This window comes from Rhamphochromis sp. 'chilingali', assembly GCF_963969265.1.
Source record: "Rhamphochromis sp. 'chilingali' genome assembly, chromosome: 13".
Classification (NCBI taxonomy): Eukaryota; Metazoa; Chordata; class Actinopteri; order Cichliformes; family Cichlidae; genus Rhamphochromis; species Rhamphochromis sp. 'chilingali'.
The window spans coordinates 20,451,026-20,463,440 of NC_137940.1; the positions used below are offsets into that span (position 1 = coordinate 20,451,026).

Here is a 12,415-nt window from a genome sequence, read left to right on the forward strand (position 1 = left end):
AAAAACACAGAAACAAGAAAAATGATATTCCTTTAATTTCTTTTTTCTTTTTTTTCTTTTTTTCTTTGCCCAAAGCGCTCGCTCGCTCGCTCGCTCTCTCTCTCTCTCTCTCTCTCTGGCTTCTCTGCGCTCTCTTGTGGACTCTCTTAAGGCACTTTGGATAAAAGCCTCCGCGAGAAATGGCAGATTTCATGTCTCTTATCTGTCTTTCTGTGGGCAGGTAGTAAAGTATCTGAGGGAAACGGATGAGCAGGGTAAGTATTTCTGGAAGAGAGGGGGAAAAGAGGCGCTGTTTCAGCCACCGAATCAAAAGTGGTGTTCCTCCTTTGTGGTTTAATCAGAGGAGCAGACACTTTCCTCCTTCCAGTCTCCTCTTCTTCTGGTCCCTTCATCGTTCTGTAGCTTAAAAAAGGGAGGAGATACTGCTCCCCCTGTTCCTCCTCCCCATCTCCTCATTCCTCTTCATCGGGTTGGTGGACGACCCAGAAGAAGCGGCTGAAGGCTTCGCGCTCTCCCCTCCTCTCCCTTTTCTCCCAGCGCTACGAGAAGGATTTCCAAAAGTCATTTCAAGTAGACTTTTTTTGTGATTTTGGCAGCAAAGCACATTCCGGGATTGTGTCCAGGAAAGAAAAAAGGTTGGTTTAACACTCTGACCTGTAAGGGACACATTCCTGGAGAGGAAGAAAAGTAAGAAAAGGGGGAGAGCAAAGAGGAGACAGCAGAGAGAAATGGAGAACACGCGCAAGCTATTATTTCCAAAAAGGTCTTTTGGGGAAAATTAGGGGAAAGCGGAAGCCTGTTCCTGAATTACTGCGCTGTAAGTAATCGACCGCTGATTGAGTATGGACTCATTGTTTTTATGAGCTGATAGATTGGCTGACTGACTTCTGGAGATTTTTAACGGACAAACTTTGAGCTGTTGGAGTGGATGTGAGGAGAAAGGTGAACGGTGCACTGCAGCTTGATTCTCATGCCTCTCCAGCAGCCCCTCTGATTCTACTTATTGATGAATCGATATACTGACGATATCAACCCACAAAGCTGGAACCTGCAGATTATTACTTGGTCATTAAGGACACATTTCCTGTCATTCCCTTCAGCTGTCTTGCAAGCAGTGAAACTTGGAATGAACCTTATATAAAGGAATTATACATGACTTTTAGAGAGATCATAAATCATAAAATATTAAGTACCTCAACATTTCTGTGGGCACACATTGACTGCTGCTGGCGCGTTAAATCCCCTGTAGAGATATTATAGGGACAGAGAAAAACCTCCACAAAGTGCAACAAGGACGAACATAAAGGCGTCATTTCTACTACAGCGCCACAGTATGAATATTGTAAGAATTTAATAGAGATTATTTGAGTGCCAGCGCTTCTCGGGATTCCAGTTTGGAGATTGGAAGTTATTTTTGGCTGCGCAAAGTAGAGCGACTCTTCCACACCATTGCCCGGACAGAGTCAGAGAAAAGACTGAACACAGAGGTCTGTACCTGCTTTTTCTTTGTCTTCCATCCTGTCCTGGAAGAAAGGAGCGGGATACACGGAGGGCGGAGGAAAGGAAAGGAAAGCTAGAGAGAAAGAGAGAGGGGGAGCGGGGGAGATGCCTAACTGCGGTTAATTGGAGGAGACTTTATCCTACCAACATCTCGGAGAAAGAAGGAGAGAAGAGGAAAAGGGATTTTATTCCTTTTTATAGCCAGAGAGGCTGTCTGAGGGTCTACATCTCATTTTTGGGGGGCAGAGGAGAGAAGAAAACAACCTTCTTCGGCTGTTTATTTACGCTTATATCGTCCCGTCACTTTGGAGAGGAGGAAAGAAAAGAGAGCCAGTGCTGGGATTATTTTTTTTAACCTTTGTGTCTGGTCAAGATTCCGTTATCTGCTTGGATTCAGGATTAGTTCCTCTGAAACACCAGGTAAGAGGATGTCACGCTCCGATTTAACGCCTATGTGCGCGTAATGAGTGCGGGTGATGAGTTTACTTCTCGTGCTGAGTGTGTGTGCGCGCTGGCCGAGTATACGAGATAGCGAGGGCGCGAGTCACAGAGAGAGAAAGAGCGAGAGAGCAGGGAGTGCGCCTGATCCTCGCGTGTGTGTGTGTTTGTCAGAGGTGAGAGACTCAGGTGAAGAAGAGCATTTTTACGCGCGAGGAAAGGGGGAGAGAACACGGGTGTCGTTTATTTAGGACGTGCGTCCATTCGTTAGTTACAATCGTTTTGATTGGATACAAATTCAGGCTTTGACACTTTGATTGGACAGTTTTGGTTTTTAAACTCACTGCAAGGCCAACAGGCTGCCTGCTATTCATGCATCAGCGTACACGTGGGCGGATAAAATAACACGAGTGTGCTAAAAGCTGGACATCGCGGGTGAATCGCATTTCCTCCAGGGAAGCTCAGGGACTCTCAGCCAGAGTTGTAGTGCGATATAAAGAGTCGGCATCCAAGCAGGAAATATTGTTCATTCTGAACTCACATCCGTGTCTCTAAGGTTGCAGAGGACTCAGCGGTCTCTTTGCGGTCGTTATTCTGCGTCGCTTGTCTCCTTCTTTGCTATTCCTTCCCACCTCAGTCTTGTTGCACACGCGCTTGTCATTTGTGTCCTTTTCTTTGTATGTTTGCGTGACCTGGCAGTTTGTCTCGCTCTGGTCCCTTTGGGGTCATTTTTTATGTCTTATGATCTTTAAGTTTTGCATCTTATTGTGTCTCTCTGGTTATTTCACTTCTTTAGCAGCTCCAGTACTTATTTCTGAAGTCCTAGTTTATTTACCTTCTGCTCAGGTATACTCATCATATGCTCTTAACAAATACAGGCATTAAAACAAACAAACAAAAAAATACTGGATATGCTCCAAAATGTCTCCTCGGCTGCGTGGGACGATGCATCTTTGGGTGAAAGAGTGTCGTTTAGGTTCCACTGTATAATTTTCCCATTTGTTCAAGTCTTCCCAAACACAGATGACCGTTTGTCTGAGTGCTTTACAAACAAGCAGGTGCTCTCTCACTCCCCATTCCCTCTCTCTCTCTCTCTGTGAGGATGAACAGAGAGAGACTGTGTGCGTGTGTAAGTGTATGTAAAAAAGATGTGTAGTGCCAGAAGGCAGTGGCAGAAAGTGTGAGTTTATAGTTTTAACACTTTGTGTGAGAGGAAAAAGGAAGAACAGACGTGTATTCAAATTGTGCATGTGAGTGCATTGCAATGCACCAGCAGGATACACACACACACACACACACACACACACACACACACACACACACACACACACACACACACACACACGTGCGCGCACACACGGGGTGGGATGTTGGGAGTTTAATTATATTGGGCGTTTAGCAATAAGGTGCGCATCAATCGTCAGAATGGACGGAGGCCGTGCACCCACCAGAAACTGCAGGGGTGTGCGCGCTGATTTATTGTGTGAAGCTGATGTCATATAGATCTGATCAGCAGGTAGATGAACCGGCGGCAGGGCGACTCTGTCACACTGACCAGCATCAGCCATCTATTACAAAGATGGAGAAGGGGGTGGGAGTAATTTACAGCAGGGGCGCAGAGATGGGAGATTGAAGGTACTGGAGAAACATCGGGGCAACAGAAGAGCAGTGGTGAGAATGTTCAGATCCATTACAGCGATGTGTCAGAACAGTCCTGCAAGCGAAGCTGTCAAAGTAAAAGAACTCATTACGCAGTAAATGGCCCTCGTGATTATTAATGTTAGTAATGTTATTGAGACTTTTCTCTTGTGATATTTTAGATTATTTGAGCCGTGTAACCCTCAAACTGTTCCAGCTGCAACAACAACTAACCTGTCCCTGCACACCTTCACTCTGTTTGTGTGTTGGTGTGGAGCCTCTGACACATTAAGTGGTATTCCAAACCATCTTGCATAAAGTGGACGTAACTTGGCCTTAATAGATCCATCCAATGGTAGCAGAATAAATGCTGATTGGAGTATTATGTTTCCATCAGAGAAAGGTGAAAACATAATAAAAAGTCCCATTTTTTCCATCTCACTCAACGCCTGACTGTGCTCAGTCTAGTTGGCCTGTCGTAGAAAATACCCTTAAAAAGTTGGAAGTGTGTAGACATGCCCAAAGCTGGAAGGTATTTACTGTATAAAGATTTTCATCACATGTAAATTTTCCGTCTGAATAAAACATTCCCACATTTGGCAACAGCTTCACAGCTGTAAAGCCGAACGACCGTGGGCTATATGGATTAGAAAGACTTGGGAGAATTTTCAAAAGCATCATGTATCCTTATCCTCATCAGCAGGTCACAGCCCGATTAGAGAAACTTTCTGCTTTGTTTTGATCTCACCATAACTGCAAACTCGAGATACTGGAGAAAATATAAGTCAGAAATTGATTTATTTGAAACTGTTGAGTCCAATTAAACTGCAACTTTACCAAGTTTGACACCAAACAATGCTGGATACATTTGAAATATGTAAATGTTGAACCGCACACTTCTATGTACATGCGTAAAAATGATCAAGATACCTGAAAAGTGCACTTTTCTGCGACGCTTCAGTCAGTGCGTTTAGCTGCCCTCAGATTCTGGAGACAGCAATGAGAGAAAACTTAGACACAGAAAAGAGAAAAAAAGGATGAAACTAAAGATCAGTAGCAAGAAGTACAACACGCTCACAGCCGGCGGAACCACGGAAAGTTGGAAGAGGAGCAGAAAAGAGGGGCGATGAGGAAGAAGGGGAGAGGAGGAGTATAGCGCAGAGGGAATTGCTGCTGTTTCTTCCATTATAATTGTTTCGAGGCAAAGCTAATTCAGTTGAGCACCTGTTATATATTGAATCCTTGTTAAAACGATGCAATATACTGTACAAACTGAAAAAAGACTTTTAATGTCAACATTGAGCTATAATAGCTCTGCACTTACAAAAAAAGAGAAATTTTGCCATAAGGGACAAAATGATTTGCAAAAGAGCTGAGGAGGAAGGAGACTCGTACAAGGAGGGAAGAGGAGATAAAGTGAAATAAGAAGAGAGAACAGATTTAAAGACATGAAGCAAGAAGAGAAGAGAGAGAGAGAGTCATAAATTGTGGAGGGGATGATGAGGTACGAAGAGATGCTGGAAATATATGGGAGGAGGAAGATTGGCTGGAACGACAGCGGGATGAATGAGAGCGAGTGTGAGACAGATATACAGGGGATGATGTTGAGGACACTATTCTATGCTATACATTTATGCATTATCTTCTCAGATTTAAGTTGGAAAAGATGTTGATTTCAAACTTCACAACTTCTTTCCAGGCACTTTCCTAAACAGCAGTGAGGAAGGATTTCCTTTAAGACAAAGACAGACTGTGAAGAATTAGATTCTCTAACACAAACAAAAGTCACCTCAAGCTATTGCTGTGGGAGCACTACAGTGCAAAAATGAAAACTCACAACATGCGTTGAAGGTTAAGACATTTTTTATACTAGAATATCCACTTTATTTTAATATTTGTACACACCTGATGATTCCATGCCTGTTTTTATGTCTGTGTTTAAGCATTAACCCGGGGACGTGGAAACATTTATTGTCTGATTTAAAACTGGAAAACGTGATCTTTCCCCAACCTTAAGCAAAGGTCTTGTGCTGCCTGAACCTACATGTGAACCCAGCCTTGGGTGTGAGCCGAGCAGTTTGAAGCCGCTCACAAGTGTTACCTCTGCAATTACACAACATTTAAAGATAACTTGGAAAGCCACTATATAGAAATGCCTTTTATTTGTACAGGCAAGCTTGGTATACAGCATATTGTATATGCTGGATTTATTACATCTTAATCAGGCAGTTTCAAATAAGTAAAATTCTCCTTTATGAGGGAGACTCGAGAACAAGAAACAAAACATTTTAGGACAGTTTGGAGTCCTTACCATTTGTATGTGTAGACTACATCAAGCCACTTCTAGCAAGCTTTGTATGTACATATGAAATATGTAAAGTTAGGGTTTTACTGGATCTTGAATTTCATTTTCAAGATTTAAATGGGAGATGCAATGCTTTAGAAGCTTAAGCAGAGACGTTTTATATATGAATACTGTTAGAGTTCTTCTTGACTGTAAAGCCTGTTCATATAGAGAACTGTGGGGGTTTTGTGCACAATGCAGGGCAACCTTCATATAACTCAGTCATTCTCTACACAAAGCCTAGCTTAAGTTTACAATATAAATGTTAAATGAAAGTCTGCTGCATATATACTTCTAAGACATTGTGTGTGCTGGTCAGCTTTAATTGCAGGAAAGGCACAGGCACATATGCAGGATACCATGAACCCACTCTTTTCTGTATTCAGAACTAGTGTGGGATTAGGGAGCGCTAGCTGAATGGATTTTAAATGAGAATGAGTGTGAGCCAGGGCCTTGGCTGGGGTGGGTGAGCTGGACCTACTGCTGCGGACGACGTTTCCAGTGTGAAGAATGAAATTTAGATTTCAGCAATTAAAAGTTGATGTTTATTCATGTGTAACATGTACGCAATGACAAACTCTTCTAATCCAGAAAGGTCCCAGTACAAGAACCAGGCTATATCAGTTACTAATATGCAACTAACTGAAAAGGCTGTGACTTGAACAGGTATAGCATTGTAGCATATAGCATAGTATAGAAGCTTCTTGGAGGTAAGAAGGTTTAGAAACTTCTGAAAAACACTTGTTATCAGGTTGATTAATCAAGTTGCAAACTCGTTGTTTAGATCTCACCTTTCGTGGGAACGCAGCTACACCTACGAATGTTCACTTTTGACCTTAAAGTTGTGAATTTAGGATGCTCAACCTCTTCAGGGGGAAATTAAAAATCAGTCAAAGACTTAAAGGGTTCATCTAAAATCGAATTATTTGTTTAACTCTTCTTTCTCTTTACCCGCTTCACGGAGCTTGATTTATTTGGAGCTCTGCTCTTCTCCGCTCTGGATTTGTCTCTTGTGTTTTACATCGAACCCTCTGATCAGTCGTATGCCGCATGGCATGTGCGATATTATTATGACTTGTGTATTGCAACATTTCAAAGAGCAGCTTTGATCAAAGTATTGTCATACAATGTGGGAATCCTTATTCTTCAGTGAAAATCCGGCATAATTTAATCTCATGCAAGATAAAATGATCAAGGAGCCTATTTTGTGTCATATGAAAGAACTCGTTCAGTGGCAAGAAGCAGTTATACATCAGACTCGTGGTTAATTCTTTATTGAATATATGAAAAACATTAGAACACTTTTTTGCGATAAAAGAAGTGGAAACTCCCATGTAGCATGTGTATACTTGCATATTCTGTGTATTGCAGTTCTACTTAAAAATAGCTCACCTTTTCTTAGTTTTTGTAATGTTTTTTCAGAGACAGCCATCTTGTCTAAATAAAAATGCTTTTGGATTGTATTACAAGAAAACTCAGGGTGTTTAATCTGCAGTGGTCAGCTCCACTGCCTGAATGATCAGACTTAGGCTACGTTCACTCTGCAGGTGTTAATGCTCAATTCCGATTTTTTTGATCAAATCCAATTTTTTTGTCTGCTCGTTCACACTACAAATAAAATGTGACAGCAAACGCGCTCTAGTGTAAACGCTCCAAGCGGCCGCATGCACAAAAGACGACGTCACACACAACGTGCTCTGTTTAGACTCAGAGCAAACAGTATTGTTTGACTGAAGGCCTTAATATAAAGACTTGTTTCGGACAGGGGCGGAGCGTGGGGGTGGCTTACGGGGCTTAAGCCCGGGTTGTTTTGTCAGAAGCCCGGGGTATTTTGGAGTGTAATTTTTTCATAGTTAGATGCCTGGCTGACAACTGTATAAAACAAAAAGTACACACAATATTCGAAGCACATAGTGCACACTGTGGGAATTTACGACTGTGCGTGAATCCCCCCCTGATATTGGTATGATCCGAGCTCAGGCACTAAGCGACTGAGCGAGGGGGCGGGGCAGCTGCTGCCCGTGAGTGCGCTGTTGGAGAGACGGAGCCAGCCATACTAAGGAGAGCTTAAGTTTGACCAGGTACCAAAGCAAATCATTCGTACTGTACAAATAATGTAAATATGACGGTGCATCATGAAAGATTGATATCAAACTGATCACTTGACCAATATTACGTTACTCGCTCTTCAAGGGAATCAACAAATGGCGAAATGAAAAGCCGAACAAATGCTATTTTTTTTAGAGAGTCTTGGCTTACGTGTGTTTATTTCATATTTTCAGTTCTTACCCTCCCCGACTAAATCGGTTTCAGTTATGTACTGAAATATAAGAATGGACATTAGAGGCTTCTTTCAAAGAAAAAACTCAGGTAAATGTTATTTTGTATATTATGCTTTGTATGTTGTTCAGTATATTTCTATGCAAAACAAGAGGGATTTCAGTACACAGCAGGATATTCACATTTGTAACCAGATATTTACACTTTAGGGAGAAAACATAAAACATTTTTACTGTACAACATCAATCTAGAGTAAACTTTTGTTTTAGATAAATATTGAAATATCTTTTGAATTAGTTAAATGTCAGAATAAAGAGAGACAGAACTTTCTATTTTTTATCACTTTGATCAAATTTAGGAGTACATGTACACTAAGTTTATTGTTAATTAATAAGAAACTCCAGACGATTCCATTCTGAGCTGAAGAAGCTTCTGATTGGTTAGTAGAGTCCATGTGAGTAAACTGGTGGCACAGCTGTGGATGCATATAAGGCAAAACACAGAGTCTGTTTCTGTGACATGGGAACATCAAGAGATGTCAACAAAACACCAGGAACAGAACTGTGGAGCTCCATAAGTGTGGCTCAGTTTGAATACAATTTGGTGCCATTTACAATTAAGAAATACAGATAGTTTCTCTCTTTACTCTTAAAGTTAACAAATATGTTTTTATATTTATCAATCTAAAAAAATAAACATTTAGTCTGATTTGATCTTACAATTAAAAAAGTGTTTTTATCTGAAGAGTAAATATCTGGTTTCAACTGTATATTTGATGATTGTCAGCACAAAGAGGGAGAGAGAGCAGAATGAGGACAGAACAGATGAACAAGAGCAGGTGAGACACACATGTTAGTCAAATGGTTGTTTACCAAAAGTATCACCGTATCATAGGTACTCATGTATCTCGTACCTAGTGTTTCTTTTTAGGTTTGTTATTTTTCAAATTCTATATTTATTAAGTTCTGCAGGCTTGTTTGCACAACAAGGCTGAATAATTATATAAACTTTTCTGAATCTAAATATTGTACTTTGGTAGAATTAAAAAACAAGTGTAGTGCAGGTCTATGATGATTTTTAGTGCTACTATCATCTAGTTCTGATTCTGGTTCTGTCTTGGTTAAGTCCTCAGTAGTCCTGATTTTGAACTGTTGTAGTCCTGTTTTAATTCTGGATCAGTTCTGGGTCTGGTTGAATTGGGGTTTAGTCCTCATGTCTTGATACAGGCCTGACTTTGTTCTGCTTTGCTGCTTAATCAAAAAACTAGTTTAAGGTGTCCTGCACATGTGATATATATTTTTCCCTATATGAAGTCATTCTTTTTTGAACAGAGCCTATTAATCTTTTAGTCATTTCTACCCCCCCCAAAAAAAAAAAAAAAAAAAATCCCACATGCATACTACTCTTTGGGCTAAGCCCCAGGTGTTTCAAATGTCTGGCTCCGCCTCTGGTTTCGGACTTTACATTTCCCAATTTTGCTTTAAGTTATAAAGTTATTTTGTTATTTACATTTGGCCTAATAATGATCCTTATTGCTGTTTTAGAGAGGAGCGGTGTTTCAAAGGATAGTTGCAGATTTGTCAGAATCTGTAGATTATACAGTACAAATAAAATGTTCACGTTTCTCCAACGTTGTCTTCCCAACAGTTTCACTGGATGTCCAGGAAGCTTTCGTGATGTCTTCTCCGGCGCTGATAATTGGCGTCTGTCTTGTGTCAGTGACATAAAAGACGGATTTAATGCGACATGACCATTCAAACAGCAGTCGCTTTCTAAAACATCAGATATGTATCAGATTCAGTACCACATACGAAAGTGACCCAGATCGGATTTGAAAATATCGGATTTGTGCTGTTCACACTGTCATACCATGATCGGATATGGGTCGCATAGGGTCAGAAAAGATGCGCTTTCGCCTGCAGTGTGAATGTAGCCTAAAAGAACATTTCAACATATGAGTTACATTTTTCTGCTTTATAAAAAGAGTGATTAAAAATTTCAGGGTAACCGAAATGAAGGGTTTACAGATTTGAGTAATATTCTATTTGCAGAAATGTTAGACAAGGAGATCAATGCTACTCTCATATGTCTAAATATAAAGCTTTAAAAATGTAAAATGTTTCTGTGTCTTTACTCTGGCCTGGCATGTTAGCCAACTCTACAGTGATGAGCGGGTAGAAGAGAGAGACACTGCTGTAATTTTGCTGTTGCTAGTTTGCTCTGGTTTTGCCTTTTCCGTGGCAAACATCATACAAATCAAACAGCTAAATAAAACTGATAGACTAGAATAGTTCTTCAAAAGTTCAAACTGTGGGTGTGTATTTATGCTAGCCTAGTTTGCTAGCCAGCAATCTTTAGTGCTTGGACCAGCTCTTCAGTGAGACGTAGGAGAAACATCTCATCTCAGACTGCACAAGTAAAAACCAACTTACATAGCACCACCGAGTTTCTGCCATAGTCCCCTACTCTAAAGTCTATTTGCATGTAACCTATGTAAACCCAGTTTCTAATGAGCTACCACAGAGCCCATCCTTACAGCAGGAATGATGATGCATTTCTGCAAACCGAGTTATCAGTAAAATCTGCTTCAGAAACAGGAACGTCACAGCTTCAGGATTATTACACCCACCACCAGAGATGGAAGGCGCTAAGTATTAAAGTATTAAAGAGGACTCCAGCTACATAGCACATGGTCTGTTCTCATTTCTTTTCTTAGGAAAACACCTACAGAGCATCAGAGCTAAGACTAGCCACCTCAAAGTTTTTACCCCCAGGCAGGAGCATTTTACATAACCCATCCTTTCTCTATATATCTATGTATCCCCTACAAATGTTTTTACCTACTTCTGCTGCTGTAGCTCATCTGCCTCCAGGTTTAACAATGCATACCTCGACTGGTTACTTAGTAGTTATTTGAGTTACTTTTAGATCAAAACAGTCTGGCCATTCTTATCTAACCTCTGACATCAACTCAGAGAACTGCTGCTCTCTGGATATTCTCTGTTTTTCTCTGTAAACCCTAGAAATGGTTGTGGAGCAACCAGCCACATTCAAATTTGCCTATTTTTTCTTTCTTCCCAAACGTAATGCTCGGGTTGAGCTTCAGCAGGCCACTTTGACCATGTTAACATGACTACATGCATTGGGTTGCTGCCATGTGATTGGCTGATTAGACATTTGCTTTAACAAGTTTTTTAAGCAAAGTTGAGTTTAATTCTGAAAATTTCAGCAAATGTTTTAAAGAAGTAAAAAACTCTTCCTGTATCAGACAAATATCTAATAGCCAGCATATCCATCTGACTCTGAAGTACTTTCATACCATGCCAAAGTACTATCCCAGAACAACATGGTCATAGCCTTGGGCAGGCCAGAAACCAGCAAGCACTGGTCATTTGAAATATCCCTGTTTCAGCGCACAGCTTGATAGCAATCGACAACAGCTTGACAGCTGTTTTAATCCTACTCATGGTGCTAATGGCTAATTGTTAGTCTTCCCACTGTGTTTATTAGACCATTTTTTTAAGTTCGAACACACTGTTTCAGAGAAATTATTGGAGTGGGTAGATTTCAAGTGTGGATCCAGGCAAGCGCTGGCAAACTACTCTACACTTCTGCTGTATTTAAGATGTAACAATTTGCTGCTCATCAGGCCTTTTAGTTCATTAGACATATTTTTTTCACATTTGTCTTTAAATAATAAATGTGCAATATCAATTTAAACCTACTTTATGTGTTTCCTCATTAATTTGTAAATTTATACAGCGAGGTCCTCCAAAATCTAATCAGATCATTTCTCCACCCGTGGTGTAACTTTAAGATATCATGCGCACAGAATCACAGATGCCAGCATGATGCATGATGGGTCACTTCCCATGTGCCACGCGAGGAGGGTTTGGGTGAGGTTAAATTGAACTTCTCCTCATTCCGGCTTTCAGAGAGGAGTCAACCTCTGCCCATAGGGACAAACTGCAAAACATTCAGACTAAGCTCTCAAAGCGGCCACCTCTAGCACTACATCCACTTCTGCTACTATGAATAATAGTAAAGCACATTGTTATGAAACTATTATGTTGCCGGCAGGTCATTTCACATGTCTCTGGAGGTCAGCCTCAGCTCAGACTGGCGCCCCACAGTTGATAAAGATTCGGTGACTCAGAGTCTTACTCATCATCGACAGGGTGGGGGCCTGCTGACGTGAAGGTTTAAATCAAGATG

The 12,415-nt window shown here is 40.9% G+C and overlaps 1 protein-coding gene across 1 annotated transcript in view; it reads left to right on the forward strand.

Annotated features, from left to right (window-relative positions):
* The first annotated feature begins 387 nt into the window (after window positions 1-387).
* Window positions 388-12,415, forward strand: part of il1rapl2 (interleukin 1 receptor accessory protein-like 2) — a 520,306-nt gene continuing 508,278 nt past the window's right edge. The window contains exon 1 of the mRNA XM_080901026.1: window positions 388-1,920. The gene's annotated coding sequence lies outside the window, so the exon portion shown is untranslated. The remainder of the gene's footprint in view (window positions 1,921-12,415) is intronic.